Source organism: Propithecus coquereli, unplaced genomic scaffold (assembly GCF_000956105.1).
Source record: "Propithecus coquereli isolate 6110/MARCELLA unplaced genomic scaffold, Pcoq_1.0 Scaffold174, whole genome shotgun sequence".
NCBI lineage: Eukaryota > Metazoa > Chordata > Mammalia > Primates > Indriidae > Propithecus > Propithecus coquereli.
The window spans coordinates 953,485-959,640 of record NW_012142080.1 but is presented as its reverse complement, the minus strand read 5'-3'; positions in this window follow the sequence as shown (position 1 = coordinate 959,640).

Genomic DNA, 6,156 nt, shown 5'->3' with positions numbered 1-6,156 from the left:
CCATCAATACATGAGTGGATTAATAAAATGTGGTATATATATACCATGAAGTACTGCTCAGCCATAAAAATTGGTGATCTAGTATGTTTTGTAACAACATGGATGGAAATGGAAACCATCTTTCTAAGTGAAGTATCACAAGAATGGAGGCACATACACCACATTATACTCAATACTAAATTGGAACTAACCAGTCATCTCTTATGTGTACATATGAGAGTAAAACTGAACAGAAATTAAGTAGGTGGAGGGCTGAGGAGGGGATGGATAAATTCACACCTAACTGGTACAATACACACTATCTGGGTGAAGGGCACATTTATAACTTTGAGTTAAACTTTACAAAAGCAAATTATGTAACTAAAACATGTGTATCCCCATAATATTCTGGAAAAAAAGTGAAGTGGTCCGAAGCCTGGAAGAAGTGATAGTCAGTTGGTGCAAGCTCTGGTGAATATGGTGGATGACAGAGAGTTTCTAAGTCCAGCTTCTGTAGTTTGAGCAGCATTTTTTTTGTGACATGTGGTCTTGCAAGAGGATTGGCCTGTCTCTATTGACCAATCTCAGCTACTTAATCACAAGCATCCTCATCAGTTTGTCAAATTGGTTGCAGTAGACATCCACTGTAATTGATTGGCCAGGTTTCATGAAGCTGTAGAGGATGATACCAGAATTGTATCACCAAACAGACATCACTACCTTTTTTTTGATAAATATTCGGTTTGAGGTTATGTTTCAGCAATTTGTCTTTATCCAACCATTGTGTTAAATGCTTGTGATTGTCAAAAAGAATCCAATTTTCATCACACATAACAACATGGTGTACAAATGGTTCATCTTTTTGTCGTGACAGCAAAGAAAGGCAAGCTTGGAGAAAATTTCTCTTCTGACGCTCATTTCATTCATGTGGAACCCATCTATCCATCCTTTTTATCTTACCCGTTTGTTTCCAATGGTTCAATATTGTTGGAATAATAATGTCAAACCTTGCTGCTAATTCATATGTAGGTTGAGATACATTTGCTTCCACTAGAGGTTTCAGCTCATTATTATCCAGCTTGGTCTCAGGTCACCCACATGGTTCATTTTTGAGATTAAAATCACCAGAATGGAACTTCAGAAACCATTTATATACTGTGTGTTCATTAGCCACATCCTTCTCAAATACTTCATTGATATTTTGAGCCGTCCGCACTGCGTTGGTTACACAACAGAACTCATATTCAAATATAACACAAATTTTTGACTTACCCATGATTTCACAAAAATTGCTCTAAAAAATATTTGAAAGATAATCATAAGCCAAAGCATGCATTTGAAGAAATGAGGATGTACCTTCACAATATAACAAAACAAAATAAGAGATGTGAAAGTGAAGTGTTAGAGATATCAACTGTCAAAGTTAATACTTAAGGAACTTGGACATTCCATGCTTCATAACCTAATAATTGGCATTAATTACTTTGCATGAGGGTGAGAAGATATGCTGGCTATGGTGAGAAAAGGAAATACCAATTTTTGTTGAGGGCTGAAGAAATTATCTTTACAAAGAATATCGTAACTTCATTATGGAAGAAAGTATTGTATTTAGTAAAATCTATAGCACATCAACTGGAATTGGAAAATCAGTACCTGTGAGCATTGGCTAGCAAGAGATAATGAAATGGATAAAATAAAAAATTAGCTGTGCTGCTGTTATCTATAATGATGAAGACCAGAAAAGAAGGGACCAGAGGAGAAAGTAAAGAAGCATTTTTTTAAAAGACAGGATCTTGATCTGTTACCCAGGCTAAAGTGCCATGGCCCGATCATAGCTCACTGTAAACTTTACCTCCTGGGCTCAAGTGATCCTCCCACCCCAGCCTTCCAAATAGCTGGGACTACTGGTGTGCACCACCATTTCTGGATAATTTTATTATTACTATTATTTTTTGGAGAGACAGGGTCTTGTTATGTTTCCTAAGCTGGCCTAGAAATTCTGGCCTCAAGTGGTCTCCCATCTCAGCCTCCCAAAGTGTTGGGATTACAGGCATGAGGCCCTACACCCAACCTAAAGAAGCGTTAAAAATAGCTATGCCAATTTTAAGTTGTTTGAATATTCTATCACTGTCAATTTTTCCATATAGTCTATTGCAAATCCAAATGAATTTTGTGTGTATTTGTTAAACTGTGTGGGCAAATGTATGTAAATCACAAAAATGAACGCTGAGCTTCTTGACTTAAGCAATACGATGGGTGCAGGAAGGAGAGATGACTCGTATAACAAACCTGTTAAGCCTAAATGCAGGAAAAGCTGCAACTAGAAAAAAAAAGGTGATTTTCCTTTTCCACAATATCCCCATCCTCTAGGAGATCTTGGGAGGTACTCGGAGATTTTCACTGAATGTAAGATTGCATTCAAAGAAATTTTATTTGGATTCTAATGGCCACTGTTCTTCAGCTATTATTTAAAGTACATACAGAATGAAAAAACTCCTTACTAAGAGCGACCTGGAGCCATGGGACAACTCTGCTCCAGTCATCCATCTCTCTTGTATCATCATCTCTTTCTGTATCCCTTTTTCTCTCTCTTTTCCCCCTCTCTTCCCCTTTCTTTCTGTCCTCATAATCCTCTAAGAAAATATGTTCTAGTACTTCACATTAAAAACAAACTCACAAAGCAACATAAAATTTATATATCCTTTACTTCAAACTTTCCTTCTACCAACACCTTATGTATATGTTCTTTCTCAGTGTTGCTTCTCTAAAGAGTTGTGTATCCACAGTCTCACCTCCTATTCACTTAACACTGTTAAACTCACTCCTTTCTGGCCCCTGTCATAATCATTCTACAGCAATAGCTCTAATTAATGTCACTAACAACCTTCATGTTGTCAAATCCAACACTCTTCTGGCTTCATCCCATGCAGTCTCTCAGTAGCATCTGGCACAGTTAGCTACTCCCACCCTGTGTTTATCTGCTGTATACTCCCAAGTTAAGTGTTCCCCACAGTACCAAAGCTGCCACTCAAGAATTTAGAATTCTTTCTCTCTGTCTCATCCCTGAACTCTTGGATGATTCACAGCCTCTGAAGATTGTCCAAAAAAAGACACTTTCTCCTCTGCTCCAAACCCAATCTCTTCCTCCACCAGTCTTTTTCATCTCAGTGTATGTACAAACAACAACCAAACCTGGAAGGTATTCCTTTATCTCTCACCTTTTTATTTTGAAAAATTCCAAGCCTACAGAAATGTTTAAACAATAGTACAATAAATGCTGAAATATTAATATATACTTATAACATTTGCTTTCTATTTATATTCCTTTTTATTTTGACTGAACTATTTGAAAATAAGTTGCAATCATCAGGACACTTCACCGGTACATGCTATCAACAAGAATAAGAGCATTTGTCTGCAAAAATACAAGGAATTTACCACTGATACACTAACATTAACTAATGTAAAGTTCATATTCAAATTTCTTCTAGTGTTCCCAACCTGTCCTTTGTAGGGCTTTCTTCATTTTTAAAAACCGAGTTATAATTTATATAGTGTAACAATCACCCCATTGTAAGTGGACAGTCGAATGCTTTTTAGTAAATTTGTGGAGTGTGCAATCATTGCCACATTGCAGTCTTAGAATATTTTCATTACAAGAAAAAGTTCCCTCATACCTGTTTTTAATCAATTACTGCTCCCCTACCTTAGACAACCATTCATCTGATTTCACTCTCCATGTGTTTGCCTTTTCTTAAAAGTTCGTGTAAATGGGATCATGAAAATATGCAGCATTTTGTGTCTGTTTTCTTTCACATAGCATAATGGTTTTGAATTACATCCATGTTGTTACATGAGTCATGAATTCATTCTTTTTTTTTTTGTATTTTTATTGACATGTTATAGTTGTACACGTTTGGAAGTACACATGATATTTTGATACATGTATGCAATGTGTAATGATCAAATAAGGACAATAAAGTTATCTATCACCTCAAACATTTACCTTTTTTTTGCGTTGGGAATATTACAATTCTTTTATCTATTTTGAAATACACAAAAAATACTGTTAGCTAAAATTTCCCTGCTGTGTTATCAAATACTAGAATTTATTCCTTCTATCTAACTCTGTATTTTTACCTATTAACCTATTTCTCTTCATCCCTCCTCCCCTCTTGAGTTTATTCATTTTTATTCCTGGGTAATACTGCATTGCATGGATATATAGTCTCACTAGGGATCCAATTTCTACACAGTCTCACCAATCCTTGGTCTTTTTGAATGTAGCAATTCTAGTGGGTATGTACTGGTATCCTAATGTCTAATTATATTGGGTTTCTTTTCATGTGATTATCTATCAGTCATACATATATATATCTTTTGGTGAAATGTATATTCAAATATTTTTCTCATTTTAAAATTGATTTTTACATATTCACATTATTGAATTTTAAGAGTTCTTTATATATTCTGTATACAAGTCCTTTACCAGATATGTGAGTTGTAAATGTTTTCTCTCAGCCTGTTTTTATTTTTTTAATTTTAATGGAATCCATATTTTCTATTTTTTTATATATCATATTTATGATATATCTAAGAAATTGTTGTCTAACCCAAAGTCACCAAATTTTTTCCTCAGCTTACTTCCAGAAGTTTTATACTTTTAACTATTAAATGTAAGTCAATAATACACTTTGAGTTAGTATTTATACATGGTGTGAGCTGAGGGGGAATAATAAACTTAGACTCTTATCTCACATTATGTACAAATGGAAAATTATCTTGAAAAAGAAGAAATTTGAAGAACAAAAAATGATGCTGGAAGAATTAGGTTTCCTAATAGTCTATCCTTTCTTCATTGAAATGCCCTTGGTTGAAATCAGTTGACCATAAATATATTTATTTCTGGTCTCTAAATTGTGTTCCATCGATATGTATGTCTGTTCTTATGCTAATATAACACAATCTTGATTTATATTGCTTTACAGTGAATTTTAAAAGTGGATAATGTATGAACTTAGAATTTGTACTTTTTCAAAATTGTTTCTTCTAAAATTGCATGCATTTCCATATAAATTTTAAAATCACTTTGTCAATTTTTAAAAAAAAACCTGTTGAGATTTTAATAACAATTTCATTATTGATTAACTTGGTGAGAATTTCCAGCTTAAGAATACTGAATCTTCTAATCTATGAACCTGAAAATCTCTCCATTTATTTAAATCTTTTATAATTTCTGTCAGCAATATTTTATAGTTTTCAGTGCACAAATCTTATATTTTTTGCTAAATTTATTCTTTTTGATGCTATTGTAATGGAATTATTTTCTTAACTTCATTTTTATATTATATGGAAATATAAATCAATTATATAGAGATCGTATATTTTGTGACCTTGCTAAACATTTGTTATTTCCACTAGCATTTCCTATAGTTTTCTACATATAGAACGATGTCATCCATGAATAAAGATAGTTTATTCTTTCTTTCCAATCAGTATGCCTTTTATTTTATTTTTTTCTTGCAGTATTGAACTGGCTATAACCCTTGATGATGATGACTAGAAGTGTTAAGAGCAGATATTCTCTCCTTATTCCCAATCTTGGGAGAAATATGCAGTTCTTAACATCAAATGTTAATGTTAGCTCTCACTTTATTACAGACGCACATGCCCTTTATAAAGATAGAAAAAGTTCCCTTGTGTTCTTATTTTATCAAGAGATTTTATCATGATTGAGTTTTCGTAATTCATTTTTGGATGTTAAACCAACTTACATTTTCAGTATAAATTTCACATGCTGATAGTATAGTAGTCCCCCCTTATTAAGGATTTTGCTTTCCATGGTTTAGGTTATCCATGGTTAACTGTGGTTTAAAAATAGGTGACTATGGTGCAATAAGATATTTTGAGAGAGAGAGAGAGATATCACATTCACATAACTTTCATTACAGTACATTCTTATAATTGTTTTTATTTTATTATTATTGTTGTTAATCTCTTACTTTGCCTACTTTACAAATTAAATTTTATCATAAATATGCATGGATAGGAAAAAGCATAAAATATACAGGTTATGATCTTATCCATGGTTCAGGCATCCATGGGGTGGGGATGGGGTGTCTTGGAATGTATCCCTTGTAAATAAGAGGAGACTACTGTACAAAAATTCTTTTTATG